Source organism: Rhea americana, unplaced genomic scaffold (genome assembly GCF_003343005.1).
Source record: "Rhea americana isolate MKP2758 unplaced genomic scaffold, rheAme1 scaffold_28, whole genome shotgun sequence".
Classification (NCBI taxonomy): Eukaryota; Metazoa; Chordata; class Aves; order Rheiformes; family Rheidae; genus Rhea; species Rhea americana.
Genome location: NW_028186401.1, coordinates 2,199,831 through 2,216,196, shown reverse-complemented (window position 1 = coordinate 2,216,196; position 16,366 = coordinate 2,199,831).

The window sequence follows — 16,366 nt, the reverse complement described above, 5'->3', positions numbered from 1 at the left end:
CAAGCCCAGCTAGGGTTTCATTCCTGCTTCTGTGATTCTCTGAGGTGCATTAGTTGAGGCTGGCAAACTTTTAGACTCCGGGGAATACAAAGCGAGATAATCAGTGCAAACTCAGTCCTTGCGGCAGCTCTGTTTGGGTGGCTGAGTTTCCCGGCGGGGTCTGAGGGCTGGCGTGGGGGAGGAGAAGAGGCCCCCTAACACTGTCCATGAGTGACAGAATTAAAACAGGAAGAAAGCCTTCGTTTTTTAAAATAGGAATAAGGACAGAAGAGGAACCAAAGCTGTCCAGGGATCTCCGGTGGGAGCTGAGAAAGACGCTTACTTAGGCAGGTTTGCTTCCCAGATTTTTCCTTCTCTCTAAACTTTTATTTATGTGCCTTTTCCTGTGCCACTTTTACCAATGTTTCTCGACAACACATTAACTTCCCTCCCGGTACAATAATCGACTCCAATCTGCTATTATCACGGAAATAGAAGAGGTAAAGTGCCTGTAATAGGATCCAAATCAAATCACTTTCACTTCAGCCGGCTTTTGCTGTGAAGCCGAAGATTCCCCAGGGAGATTCAATACAGAGAAACACCTGCAGACACAGGCTGAGGCCCACAGATTATATAGAACACGACAGGCCGCGCTTTGCACTAGCATTTCCTTAGTTACGAGATRGTCACATTGGCAGTAATAACCAGAGGCAGGACCCGATAAAGTTGTGACTCATTGGCAAAGCCAGGATCTGACTTTCAGCTGATTTGACCCATCCTGAAGCAACACATCAGTTGACAATTTACTGCAGAAACGGCTGTAGTTATTTTTTCCTCCCGCCCCGAAGCACTTGCCTTAGTCTTGAATGGTTTTGCATGAATCCCTGGTTGTGTTTAAGTGCAGTCCAGCCTGCAGAGAACAAAATATATCATTCTTCCCTAACGGCTAGGAAAGGCCAGACTAAATTGAATTTAATAAGGTTCAGGCTTAGGGGAAAATAATCCTGGAATCTTTCCTGTGGCATAGGAGACAACTTCAACAAGGGTTGAAGTCAGGATCGCAATATTCAGTTGCAACTAGCTTGTGGTCTAGATTTGAATTTTGGTGCCTTGCTCCCTCTGAATATTAGTTTATTAATTCAAATGTTTTTTTTTCTCTCTACACACATTTTTATGTAAGTACCTTTTGCAAATGTCGCTGGAAAGACTATGCTAGTTACATGTTAGTATCTAACCTTGTTTTTATCTCAGGAAAAGTAGTACATTTTAGCAGAATGAATGCAAATTTTAATCCTTCCTGTATTTTGTTGATTTGAAGGGCTTAGCCTTGACGGAGCCCCTTGAAGGGCTCCAATTTTAACTTTGAAATATCTCCTACTAACTATCCCGACAACTCTGCTGCTGCAGGTATTAGTCAATACCCGACAGAAGAGGGTTCCTCACAGAGCAGGAATGTGTCCCTGACCCWGGGGAAAAATAAAGCTCTGCAAAAACTGAGGAGCTCTGTGGGATGAGGCTGCATTTGCAGCAAGTTGCTTCCTCKGAGAAGCGTTGCATGGTCTTCTCTTCCGCCCAGCTGCCACGTCCTCATCTCTGCGGTGTCCGAGTGCCTTAGCATGTCAGGTAAAGAAGGTGGAAGACTTCCTGTAGAGCATGGCTTTGACTGTTTCCCTTTGGAAGAGAACTGTGTTTATATTGAGTGTGCATTTGGTGAGTTGTAGTTAGCATGGAGTAACAAAAGGAAACYGCCGACTCTCTTGCTCCTCTCTGCAAACTTCACTTGCTTGCAGTCGTACCGAGCTTTATTAAAATAATACAGCTATTCTTTTGTTCTAGAAAAAACTTCAGAAAGAAAGAAGATAGGTTTGGAAATATGTTTTCACTACACATTAGAGTCACATTAATGTAATGTATAAAAAAAACATATGTTGAACACTAACATGGGATCAAAACTCCTGCTGTGAGAGATATGGAAGTCGTATTATCTTGTCAACTCAAATGCGCATTCTTAATTACTAAATATGAGCCAGAATCCCAAGTCCAAACATTTGTTCACTGAAAACCAAACCTTAATTTTACAGTTCAGTTGCAGCTGCAACTGTTCGGGAGTTTGGACAGCACTAATGACAGGAAAGGAGCACAGTATTTAAATTATGGGGCATCAGAACTTGAGATGCTGGTATTTAAGTCTGAAAGAAAACAGAAAATACGGGGTCAACTTTGTGCTCGAGCACACTGTGTGTGTGTCAAATAGCATCGCTCACCCTCCTGAATCGCATCTGGGACTGTGCAAGGCATCTGAAAGCAAAAATAAGGGAAAGATTGAGAGGTGTCTTAGTGTCTGTTTGAGGATGGAGAATTATATAGTGCAAGATTTTTTAATCCTAAATAATTGCTTTCTCAGTTCACTATACAAACCCAAGCTTTATATGCAAGGAAGAGAGGCGAGGAGGTGTGGGGGAAGGAGGAGAGGAATTAGGTCACTCTGTCATAACGTTTTTAGCTTTGACCAATGRAGAAAAAGTTATAACTGTACAGCAATAATCATATTTGTTATAAAATTGTATGTGTTACTTGAAATTAAACATTTCCTTTCACTTTCAGGGCTTCTTTTTATCTCAAAAAAGAAAAAAATAAAGAAAGAAGGTAGAATAGAAATGAAATCTCACTGTGAAATTAAAAATCTGGTTGAGTGACAGTCCCCTGTTTTCTTTCTTTCTTTTTGGATGAAAGAAGATGACAAATTCTGTGGGATTTTGTGAGTGTTTTGCTCAGTCCAAACATGTTTTATCTGGCCTAAAAATTACCCAACTTTATCTGCTTCTCATACTCACTTGTTTGAGATAGTAGCTTTGGCTTGCAACTCTGCTGTATCGGTTACCCACAGGCTACTACGTCGTACGTACAAACCCCAAGCGCAGYGCGAGGCTCCCGCCGGGCTGGGGGCAGCGTGCTCGCGCGCCGGTCCCGAGCCGCGCCGAAATCCCCCCGCGCCGGCTCGCTCCGCTGACCGAGAAAAAGCAAAAATGCTGTCTGGGAAAACAGCGCGAGATGTTTTTAGTATTTATAGCATGTTTTTTAAAAAGCAGCAGTAGCAGCAGCCGTGGTACTACTTTTAGTCTTTTTTTTAGGGATTTAGAGGCTAAAGCCTATAGGATTTGGAACTGTGATCTCTGACATTGCTTTCAAGAAATGCAGAGGCCTCTCTCTCCTGCGTTTCCAGGTGTAGATGTGTCTCAGGTGTTAGCTCAGCAGTTTCATTTATGGGAAGCTTCGGGGCTGAGTGTGAGGAGAATGAAAATGCCCCCAGCAGCTCGACAGAAAGTTCCACTGCCTTTTTCTTGCACCTTTCCTTCCGCGTAGCACCTAACAGTTTGCTTAAGCACAGAGAAGAGAGAATGATTTTTCTATACTTGTGTGTCCATGCAGTGGGTCACAAGCGAAACTCCAATTCAGCGGACGTAGTAATGAGAAAGCTACGTTTCCTTACGCTTTACCTGTCATCGGAAAGGATATTTTTGAATTTCCTTTTGAAACTTCTTTTTGGACAAACAGCCAAGTCTCCTCACACTGCATTACCCAACACAGCATTTATATCATTAGAAAATTAAACCAGTGACTGAGAGATTTTGACTAATTAGGTTTCTTGGATAATAAGAGCTTTTTAATAAGGTACATATCACTTACAATATTGCTAATGAAATGTGAAAGCGATTCAGAACTCTGCAAGATAATGGCTAACTTGTTTTAATTGTTAACATTTTTTCTTGCCTGCAATGACACAGTCATTATTTCGCAGTCACCACTTATCGTGAAATCCAAGAGGATTAATGGTTTCACTTATACCGGCGAAAATGTTTAAGCTGTCCCGATTATCAGTGCAGTTGGAAAGAATAATGGTTATTTGTCATTGCGTTTAGCCGTAGAATGAATTGTCCTCCAGCCAAGAGAATCGTTAACCCTTTGCGGGACAGGAATAGAGTTTTACAATTAAAAGCTAGGAAGCAAAGATTTATGGCTGGATACTTTTTCTTCTGTAGGTGGTTTATAAGCTTATGAGTCCCGCTAAAACTAAATATATTTCTCTGGCAAAACAAACCATACAATATACCTTTTCTGCCATATAACACTTCTGCTATTTGGAATTAGATTGCATGCATGCATTCTTTTGTAAATGAACAGATCTCCTAGCTAACCAAAAAAAAAAAAAAAAAAAGTTGAGCAGCATGCATTCTGAAGGAAGAAAGATTCACTTTTTTTTTTTATTATTACTAGATTGCTATATATGTTTAGTACGGAATTTACTGAATGTAAATTCTTACAATTCAGAACAATTTACTATGTCCAAACAACTTAAAAAATAAAACAAAAAAAATGCAGTTTAGCAAAGTAATTAATATTCTTAATTCAGTTCATCTGGAAAGAGTCTGAAATTGCATTGTTAGTGAATGAGAATTCTTAAAATTCTGTRCGTAGCTCTCTACATGGAGCTAGCTGTGGTTTCAATACCAGAACTATAAAAGGCATCGTAAAACAAACAGTTGAGTGTTTAAAGTTTTGGATATAAAAGGATAATATAAAAAAATGAGAGAAATAAAACCATTACTTTGGAACATTTTAAATTAGGGGGAAAATATGTACTCAACATGGCTATCAAACTGTTGTCCCTTTTTTATGAATTTATACTGGCTTAGCATAACATCCTGCAGGCAATTCTGTGCAGTCTTCTTTGGTTAGACCCTCTAGCAGCATTTTGGAGTTGCTTCTGCCCTGGACCAATGTTGATTTACAGGAGCAGAGAATCTGGCTCATAGCATGGATCTGAAAATAAGGAATGAAGCCTGTCCGGGAAACCTTCCTTCTTCCACCGGTTCTGGAAGGGGTGGGAAGCCCTCCATAGCCTTTGTAATTTAGTGGCAATGGAAGATGGTCAACACTTAACTAGAAATGTTCAGCTCCTTACAGGATTAGGTCCTATTCTTGTCTTTCCACCAAAGGCAGACGTTAAAGCTAGTCTCACGCCATATAAATAAATAAATAGGAAAGCGCCAAGCCTGTGTGCTTCTCAGTAGGTCATTCTCGGGCACAGCTGTCAAAATGGTTGAGAGGGCAACAGTYGACTGTAGAAGACTCAGGTTTGCTGGTTTATCTGTTGCTGAGAAAAAAAAAAAAAATGTCCCATCTCTTCAGGGTACTAATGTATATTGCTCAGGACCTGATCTTCAGTCCGTTGAAGGCGAAATGAGTCTTTCCATTGACTGGAATGGGCTTTTGCTCAGGCTCCCAGTGGGGGAAGAGCGGTGGCCTTACCAGATCCCTCATCTGGACAGGCTGCACAAATTCCACTTACTCTTCTGGGAAGGGATCTTCTTTAAGACTTTTATAAGCTCCCTTTCTAAGAAGGGAAGTGCAGCTATTCCCTTCAGCTGTCATAATAAATATAAATGGACTTCAGTTWGAAAAGAAAACTCGTTTGCCACTGGAAAGGCCACATTAATGAAGGCAGGAGTGAGCATCCTGGGAAGCACACCTCCACACAGGTAGCAAAGGCGTGAATACAAATGAGATTATTCCACAATTATTTTTAAAATAAATGTTTCTTTGGATTCTTCTTGAGCCGGTGGCGTGAGGATCAGCCYGTATGAGCTTGGCGCATGATCATTATCATTATTACGTGTGCTCTATCGACAAAAACCTGGGCTTCTCCGAGACAGTAAACGACAGTTTCTGCAGCAGCCCCATGAGGTCTGCTGGAACTGCACACCCCAGCAGTCTTAGATGGGAGAGGTCAGAAGAAACAGCTGCCATCAGACAAAAAGACATAGCACATACACGCCAAAAAAAATAAAGAGAGAAAAAAAGAAACACACACACACACACACACACACACACACACACACACACACAGAGCCATATGCACACAAACGCACACATGTAGCTGTCCCACCACTACATAAATCTATTGCAAGGTTTATAGATGCTGCAGCAGGATATAGCTGTGGATGATGGAATTTTGCTCTAGTTTGGGATTGGTGATTGACGCGTTTGAGAAACCACTATTAAAGTCCCTATGGCTTTAATGAATATTGGCAATGTGATCACAGGCTTTGTTCCCTTTGGTTTTCTTTTGAGCAGGGCCGGTGCATATGCTATATGAAAGTCCCTCCCCCACCCCAAAAGTGTTGATAACAGCAGCTATTTTGGGGAAGACAATCAGTGATGAAAAGGGCTGAACGGATTTTCCCTCCACACTGGATAGAGGTTCAAATGCTTTTCAATAAGCGTGAAGCAAAAATGCTGCTGCACCTCTTTGGCTTCTTGGCTGCATTTGTTATACTTTGACTCCAGCTGAAATTTAGCTCTTGCAGAGGCTGGCCTGGAATGTCAACCCTGTTCCTGTATTTTATGTTTTAATTCCAAATGAAGTGGTCTAAAAAAAAAAAAAAAAAAAACAGGGTGAAAATTATGAGTGAACTGTTCATTAAATGTTAGCAGGGATTTGGAGACTTAAGATTTAAGGGGTGGACAGGAACTATCAACAAGCAGAGAAACTGCTGGAGGAAGGAATTTAAATATCCAAATTTGTGAAGGCAAGTTTCTCTTCTGGGTTAATTTATTTCAAAATAGTCTTTCAATTAGATCTGCTAGGAATGCAATTAAAAAGAACGAGGCAAATTTAGTAGTAATATTTTCTTCTGAGGAAACAGTTCCTATACCTCCGATCTTTATGTCCATGCGAATAGACGCTTGACATGAAAGATTATGGGTCCATTGAAGTAAATGGTAGAACTCCTACCACGTCCTTTGGGTCTGGATCTTAATCTGTGTTGATTATCTCTATAATCATTAAGGGACTATATTCAGATGTGCCCCCCCATACATGTTCTTATGTTGTAAGTATGCTCGGGGGRGTGCAGGGGCAGAGGGGAATTTGCTGGGAATTCCTTGCAGTTTTTAGCAATTTCTATCAAATACAAAGAGTCGCCTGCTTTTTTATTTTATTTTCAAATTCTGGTGCAAATGTTGTTTAAGCTTTGGCACGAGGGAGGCACAAAGATCTTTACAGTGAAATGGTCTGTAGGCTGTGTAACCTACTCTGAGCTGAGTAAAATATAGAAAGAAACCAGAGCATGCAAAGAGTAAAGCACTGATTAGATTTTTTTTTATAATAGTAAAAATTTGAACCGTAACTGAGGAAAGACTTTTTTGCATGATAGTTAAATATATTGTTATATGCATAGAAAGCGTTTACATAATTTTGCAAAGGCAATTTTTCTTAGTTAACTACCATACAGTAGAAAGGTGGCCCTAAACCAGGGATCAGAGATGTCCTGAAGGGATGGCAGTGATCTTTTGCTCTCCATGATCTCCCTTTGTTAAAAGAAAGAAGGGTTAGAACATCTAGAAAATGAGAATATCACAAAACGGAGAGTGAAATGTCTGATAGTGGAGCAGCAGCAAGTTAGTGCCTAATTCTGTGGATTTGGGGAAGGGATTGTTTTGTTTCATGTTTTTGACTGGCTTCTTTTGCTTCTTAAAATTTTAACCTCTCTTACTGTGCCAGCTGGAAAACACTACTCTGATTTTATTCTCAGTGTTTTATAGCCCGGTTTTCCTAGTCTTTCCCTCCCTCTTACAAAAGGCTAAAATTTTAATTGGCATATTCCTGGAAGTGTAGTAGGTCAATTTAGAGTACAGCATATCATTTACACAGTGTCTGCAGTCTTAGTTTTTGTGTAAAATACTATTCTTAATTGATTACCATGTACATGAATTTTCTGCATCATTTACACTTACAAATGTGCAATGCACAAAAAGCTAATAAATCTCTGAGGTTTGAATCTTCTCCCCCTCGTGTTATGAGCAGAGAAGCAGAGACAGGCAGTAGAGCCCAGCAAACTGTCGCTCACACGAGTGCCCTTTCCAAACCTGCGGAGTGCTTTGTCGCATAAATGGTTCGATTGCAGAAAATGGCTGTATATGACCGACGCCAGCGGTGTCGCTCGGGAGGAGGAGGGCGGCTCGCGTGTGTATAGGCTTGGCGGTGCCGGTCAGTGCTCTGCGCTTCCGTGGGCTTCTGAGAAGAGGAGAAGAACATGCGCGTGCATGCAGCAGGACGGTGGGACTGCCCAAACCACCAAAATATGCCCTCCGTGCAGCAGGCCCTGGAGTGCACGAGCAGCTGAGGTCCCGGGGAGCTGGACGCCCCCCGGACCCTCGGCGTGCGCTCTTGGCAGCGCCCGGACGGCGAGCAGCTTGTGTTTCCCACCAGCTGCGCCGCGCCGGGCCGGGCCGGCRGTCGGGGCCRGGCGGTCGGGCCCCCGCCGCTGCCGGGGCTGCAGCCGGAGCCGCTTCTTTGCCCTGGTGGTTCTGTGGCTTCCCGGCCCCCCTGCGAGTCTGGCCCCAGCTGCGGTGAGCGTCGCAAAGCCACGAGCTGCAGCAGCTCCCCGGAGCCGTTGAACCRGGCCCGTCCCTTCCTCCGAGCTGCCTCCTTGGCTCCCTGCCTGGGGAGGACAGGGTCTCCCCTCGTCTGCGCRCTGCCTTGTGCAGACCTCAGCTGAACCCCCTTCCTCGTCCTCCTCGGAATTACAGTCATTTCCAAACAGTAGAGGGGAAAGTGTTTCAGGTGACTTTTTTTTAAAAAAAATTGAAAGTGCAGCTTCACTTTGAATTAAACAGCTTATGAGTCTGTTCCAAGTCTACCGAGTCCTTGTAAATGAGAAAAAGAAATTCAAGATTAAGTGCCTATATATATATATATCATATATGTATTTCTGTGTACATATATATATAAACACACACCCATACATATAACTTTAAAAAGTGAAATACAACATTTCTTTTCAGTTTCAAGTTTCAAGTAAATGTCTCTGTGTGTGTGTATATATATAAATTTTTTTTTAATAATTTATTTTGGTTAAGTTTGATAGAATTTTTTTGTTTGAGGTCAACCTTAAGCAATTTCTAATATTACTCTTGTTTTAGTAAGTATTATTTTTCATGACATTTAGGCAGAGCCTTGAAAATCAATTATCCATACTAAGTTCTACCCAATTGACGTTGCTCGTATGGAATGATGGATACTACTTCAAAGAGCTTGCTGCTCAGAAGAGCTAGTTAGGAGCATCTTTAGGTTTGCACCCTGGTGATATAACATGACATTTTAGCTGGTCCRTTATCCCTAGAAAATCCCGCATTATATGGTGGAATGAAACAGCTTTGCACTCTCACGATAGTGCATAGAACAGCTCCCGCTTTTTCCCGTTTCTTGTCAGAATTCTACAGCATTTTCCTGTGTTACAATGAGTTCTCCAAAATAATAATAATAATGAAAAACAGACAAAAAGAGGAAGGGATCAGAGCAAAGGGACTCTTCAGAAAGCCTGAAGAGAGGCAAATAGTGGAGCCACAGGGAGGTGATGGATCGTGTGATGGAGCAGAGGCGATCCCTTGAGGACTCAGTTAATGGTCTTTTTAAGATTGACAAGAATATCTTTCAAGAGTGAGTTCTTGTTGGTCATATTCTAGCTGTGATTAGCTCCTCTGCATGCTGTATTCTGCACTTCATACAGTATTTGATCACACAATCTAGGTGTCTGAAGGTGCTAGGCTTTGCCTTGCTATTTGGTGTTGCTGTACTCAGTGGATGTGTTGCATACAAATCTGCTGTGTTCTGCTCCAGAGATAGCTGTGTTTTATCAGTAGGGATAGCAATTTGTCTTGCATATACCTAGTTTTATTGCCAAGTTCTCCTCCTCATTTTTTCTTTTAATTAGGCAGTTAGTAAAGAAAATGGGTATTTAAATACTCCTTGCTCCTAATACACATTAGAGGTGTAATTTACTGTAATATTTTCACTGGATTGAATTGCTGAATAGCCCTGTCCTAAAAAATAGTTTTGTCTAACTGCATGTAAAAGAAAGGGAAATAAGCCTTATCTCCTGGTTTTTCACTTAGAGCACACACAGAAATGAAAGCATTGCATTGCCTGTGTGTTTGACCACAAGGCAGAAAACTCTAAGTAACCTGAATGGCAACTGGGGATTAGACGTGTTTATTTGAGGGAGCAGAATTATGCCCCGTGGAAGGGATGCTTGCTTAGGATCACTGCAGTATGAATCACTGGGACCGTGGCCAAAGGTGGGAAAGAACACGGTTGACATTCTCAACCCTCCCAGCTATCAGTAAGTACAGCCAAAATAATTACCCCAAGGCATCTGGATAACCCAGCCTAATTAGTGGTGCCTGAAAACGAGTGGGTTGCATGTTTATACCTGAAGAAATCAAATTACCCTCATACATTTCACCAGGGGCTCTTCCAATTCATTGCTCTGTTGATGAAAGAGGTAGCTATTTACCATAAAGTCACAACCCTGCAGCCTGTGGCTGTTCGCCACGTCTAAGAGTGTTACTGCCCTGTAGGGAAATTATTTCTTTTGCTGGAGTTAAAGGCAATATTCTTCGCACTGATGAGCTCTAATACTTTTATGGTAGGTGGCATGGACTGTAGAATATATACAAACATAGTAATGTGCACTTAATTAGATTACTTGTTAATATTGTTCATTCATTTAATTTGGTCAAAACTGTTACAACCAAATGTGCATCCTGAGCTGCAGGTCTCAGTTACCGTATCTAAGAGCAAGATTTAGGGAATGTTTTAAAATCTTTATGGATAGTAAGAATATCCACAATGAATATGCTTGATGCTACCCCATTTTGGAAGGAATGTAAAGACTCACGTTTCAAGCAATGTGTGGCTAGCAGAAAGTCACATCAAATCCTGAGTTGTTAAGGTTACTCCAAACCATCACAATTTCTTGCGTTTTCTTTTGAAACATCTCAAAACGACCATTTTAAGAGGTCATAGACTAGTATCAATGGTTTATGGACCTGCTTGATTCTGGCAAATTCTTAGTTCCTAAATATAGCACAACTTGTTTGTCACAATCAAATAGGAAAATTTTCAGGAGTATTACTGCACAATTCAAATACCAATGTTAAAAAGCTGCAGTTTACCAAAAAAAAAAAAAATTCCCTCTAGATCTGAATTGTATGTGACATATAGCAAAAGGAGGTGTAGGAAACCCTATCATAGCAGAATATTAACACATTTAAGAACAGCTTTATTTATTCTTTGCTGATTATTGTAAGTATTGTCTCGGTTGTTACAAGTACTGTCATGTGCTTCTCGTAGGGACAGCAGATCAAATGATGGCAACAGTCAAAGGGCTAGGAGTGGATTTTGATCCAAATTAAAGGAAGACTCAGTGATACACAAATGTATTTACGTTCGTATTAGATAGTCAAACCAGAACAAACATGGCAGGTTTTGCAATCCCATTTGGAAACGTAATCCTGAGTGATATATGCATAATTAACTGACTCACACAGGGAAGTTCTTCCTTGTACAGTCTGTACAAGTGCTTAAAACCAGAAATTCTCAGGGTCGCAGAAAGGTCTGCAAGGAAGGGTCCCAGAACCTAGGTACCCAGGGTTTTGAACTGGACTTTAAATGCAGATTTGTTCTGCTTGCTTTTGATCAGAGTGAATTACAAAGGGGATGGGGCTTGTAAAATGGTGCCTGGGTTTATTAAGCAAGCTCTTCACCTCCAGAAGGCAAGGTTCAGATTGGAGTTTAGTGGCCTCAGGCTAGCCACCAGTGGGCAGTTGTCCACATTGCTGAGCATAACACAATTTAGCTGAAATCGGAACAATTGACAGTTTCTTCTCAAGAGATGCTGTAGACTCATTACTGGAATTGAAGGGGTGTTGGAGGTCAGAACTGAAGTGCCTTGGCAGATCTGTGTGGAGGAAGTTTGCAGGGCTCTGTGTGGTAGGCCAGATGGTGCTATTAGTGCCTAACTTTCATGAGTACTAAAATTCACCAAATATCTCTCTTGCCCCAAAACAAACAAACATGCGCACTCACAGACGTGCACAAGTAGTCCCACACAGCTTAGAGCAGTCAGTGTCCCTGGCATCCTTACCAACTTTCCTACTCATTTAACACCACCACAGATTAGAGGACACGGTAATGCAACACTCTAGGCTATTTGCTGAATGTAGCTCATAATGATTGACACACTTGCCTGCATCCCGACTTTGAACTACATGTTGTATATTATTATTTTTTGTTACTGTCCTTTAAAATGCTCTGTGATATAGCATATGGCAAGTGCCAGTGCACCACGGTGCAATGTAATTTAGTCAAATATCAGATGCGTAGACAGCATAAATGGAAAGCAGGCGAAATATCTGATCCAAGTGCCTACTGGTGTAATTGACTCCGTCGAGCCAGGCTGTGTCATTAGTCCTATAAACAGTTGCATGTACAACAATAAAACTGAAAAGCATGGAAATTAAAAGCTGTTAGAATTTCCTCTTGTGTGCATTTATCTGCACGAATGGTGTATACTCCCTGCACAATTTTGTAATCTGTTTGGTAAAGTGGCATTACAGTAACCTGTGTCAGCCCTGTACTGTATATCAAACAATATCACACTCCAAAGGAGGATTAATCAAAGTAACGGATGTGCTGGTGTAGTACGCCGTTGCTGTTGTCAGCTATGCACACAGTAAGCTCACAAATTTAAGTTGCTGTACGGAATAAAATCAAGAGTCTCTCTGGCTCCTTATCATGGAGTATTAAGGAAAATAAAGAGATGCCCCCTCCCCAACAAAAGCCCCAGAAATTTTTGCAGAGCGCTCGCTTGTGGGTGGAACGACTCCCAGGCCAGGCGGCGGGACGGCGGATGTTTGCGTTCGGCGCGTTGGCCCTGAGCGCCAAAGGCAGCTGGCGGACAAGTGTACCCCAACAACGTTTCGCTTGTTAAAGAAGCCTTGTCAAACAAGCTGAAAGCCCGGCATAGAGGTGACCTTTCTGTTCACCTCCCATTACAATGAAGATTTGAGCATTCCTTGCGAGCGTTCCGGTGTCAACATTAAAGAATCAGAGTGTCTTTCCATCTCTGCTGATGTGCCACTAGACCACTTAACAGAAAATTGAGAGAGTATATTACGGGGTGAAAGAGCAGGGTTCGGAGGTCGCTATCATTCTCATTAAGAGATGCTTCTATGCAGTGCCCATAGGTGGATAAATCAATATTTTCTGTCTGAAAATGATCRCACTTGGTAAAGAGTGCTTTAATTGGGCTGCTGCTGTTTATGGAGAGTGAGTATTTATGGGGTTTCATGACAATAAACAGCAGAGCGGATGATGGCTTCCACGTTCCTTTGTGGGCTGCGAGGTGACAAGTGGGATGACAGAAGATTTTGACATTTCAGACCTCCCTCGAGTGAGGGGAGCGCAAACTCTCAGCAATTGGCCAGGAACTCCCCAAGTCCCAAACTGGGATGCGTTGTTCGATGCACCCGTCGTTTGAAATGGGAAGGCCTTCATTTCGKGTAGCTCTCTAAATGTTAGCTCTTCAAATGACTAAACATTAATGGTGTAATAGCGTAAGGTGACTTTTTCCTCCCCTTTCCCTTCCTCCCAGCAGTGACAGAGGGACGGTCTGTTCAATGTGCCGCTGCTCCTGCTGTCAGAACAGAGACAGGCAGAGGCAAAGGTTACAGGCAGAAAGGGGAGACCGAGAGCTCCACTCCTCCAAACGAAGCAGGCAAAACCAAGAGAAACAGACCCCAAAGCGGTCCTGATGGCAGTGGGCAGAGGCCCTAAACCGAAAGAGAGCTGGTTTCCAAACAGACTTGGTGCAGTCTGCGTTTAACAGGGCTGCACGAGTAGCGGGCGTAACCCGAGGGGGAGCGCGTGCCGYGCCGGTGTGGAGGCCGGGATCCCCAGCCAACCTCATTCTTTCTGACAGAAGAGGGTTAAACTAATCTTCAGTAAATCTCACCGATGCAGAGGTAGCGTACACATCCTGACAAGTTATTTATTTTGAATATGTTTTGGTTGAGGTTCCCAGGTACGTTTGGCGGTCTCGCTGTGTTGTATCTCTGCTTTCCCATTTTGAAATGTATATGTTTTGTAATGTTTTCTAAGGAAGTCCAGGCATTTGAGGTAAGCTCTGTGTGGAGAAAATCTGSGCAAGTTTCAGAGAATCTAGCTGTGAATTAAACCAGCTGTCAGAATTTTAACTGAGACATGGAATGATAATTACAATACATTAAAATTAGCATGGTGTTTTCCGGCAATCTCCCCATGTGCTTTGCAGAATATTCTGACAAAAGCCCAGGTACGGGCTCCAGCCCAGCCGTGGAAGACTGGCACTGGGACCCTAAGGACGTGGCTGCACCGTAGTCCCCGCTGTGGCCACGCCTGGAGCTGATGCACCCGAGCGAGCCTTAAACTGCCTGTTCGGATACCTGCGTATCCTCAGGAACGGGTGTCTCGGGCTCAGCCTGTAAACTCTGCCCAGGAGTGCGAAGGGTTCCTGTGCCGGATGCGGATACTGTCTGTCTCCCAAAGCGTGCAGTCAACGACGGCGTAAGCCGACTAACCGCAGAGTACGCAGGGCCCTTGTCGGAGACTAGCTGTTTGAGGCACACAGAGCGCCACGTGCGTTGCTTCACCTTACGGCTTTGCTTTTCACGTGTTGCAGTGAGCTTCTTACGGAGGTGCTCTTTGGCGTTTTGGACTGTCACTGGTGTACTGACCTGAAGAAATTCCATTTAAGCATAGGGAAAAATTTATTTCCTGCGAGGGCAGGCGGACGCAGGAGCAGGTTGCCCAGAGSGGCTGCGGAGTCGCCCCCCTTGGAGAACTGGAGCKGCTGACTGGGCACGGCCCAGAGCACCGTGCTGCCGCTGCTCCGGCTTTGAGCCGGGGTGGCACCAGGTGATCTCCAGAGGTGCCTTCCCGCCCCCGTCAGCGAGTCTCTTACTCTGCGATTCTGCTGTGAGTGGTAAAGGGGCACGGAAAGGGAAATTCAGACCAGCGCTGGCCTATCCGAAGTGCTTCTGCGGTCGCTGTTACCACTGTGTCTGCGAGCCTGGCAACGTGTAATGGACCTTTTCTTGCATGCTCCCTTTGAGTTACGAGGAATACTGTTGTTTCTGCTCTGCAAGGGGGGAACAGAGGTGCAGAGAGGACTGCCCAGAGCCGCCGCAGTGTTTCAGTGACTACGTCTCCCTGGTTTCAAACCGAGCTGAGCAGTAATACATCTTTGCAGATTCCTGTGCTAATGACTTGCTTAAGGTTACACGGGGCATTTTAGCTGGTGTTCTGTGGACCGGACCATCATTCCTCAGGTCACTGACAAGCAAACTAAACAGAATTCGAACTACTTGATCTTTTCTCAGCAAGTGCTACCCTCAGGTTGTGTCACTGCTGCTCTTCTGGTCATCAGTCACAGGCCACATGTTTAAAGGCGTCATCTGCATCGCTGTCTCTTGTTGAGCCAGAGCCTGCTGTAGTTTAGAAGCTGTGGGGGAAGTTGATTAATAAGCTTGTTCAGCCTCTGATAATTTTATTTAGCAAACTGAAATGCTGAATTTTCCAACTGCAAAGAATGACAGTTCTGTGCTTTCAACGTAACAGAAATATAAGCTTTTGCTTAAAAAGTCCATTACAAAATGAATCGTATTTTCAGGGCTTGTATGCATAGGTCTGCAAATTATGTTTGAATGAAGACAAGGTCTTCTCGAAGCACGTGTTAGGAGAAAATTAGTGACAACAAAAACCCTAGCAGTTTGGATGGAAAATATTACTTCTGGTTATTGTTTCATCAGTAATCCCTAATAACTCCAAGGGAACTACTGCAGTCTGTCATCTCGCAGACAGCTTAAAGAAATGGCATGCTATAGAACTGGTAGGCCCTAAGGGAACTTCTGAATAGCTGATACCCTATTTGTGCAATAGATATTTTCCTTGATAACTGGAAATTAAGCTTGCCTGGAAGAAATGTAAATATCATCTCTAATTTGCACTCTGAATTACCATTAAAAATTATGTGTGCACATAATCATATCAAACATTTCAGAGCTTAGAAACCATGATAATACTTGGCACTCTCAGCATCTTCAAAGCACTTTACAAATATTACCAAAGCATCCTTCAGCCTCCCTGTATTGTTATCCCTACTTTACAGATGAGGCAAGGGGACTGCTGAGGTTCCACAGTGGCTTCGGATCATGCTGAGAGTAAGTAACAGTACTGGGATACGAACTTAATGATTTGTCCACTCCTGTGAGTGGGCCTCTGCAGTTAGCCTGCGATAGGTGCTAATTTACTTACAAGTTGGAAACATAATACAGGAACTGACAACTAACTATGTGATATCGTTACATAGCTTTTGTGCCTCCTAACATAGTTAGGATATAGCTGCAGGACAAAGATCTTGTTTATATCAAAAGAATGACTGGGAAAAATGGAGTTTTCCTACAGAGGTGCCAGTAAATAACTTGAATTAAAACCAGATTGATG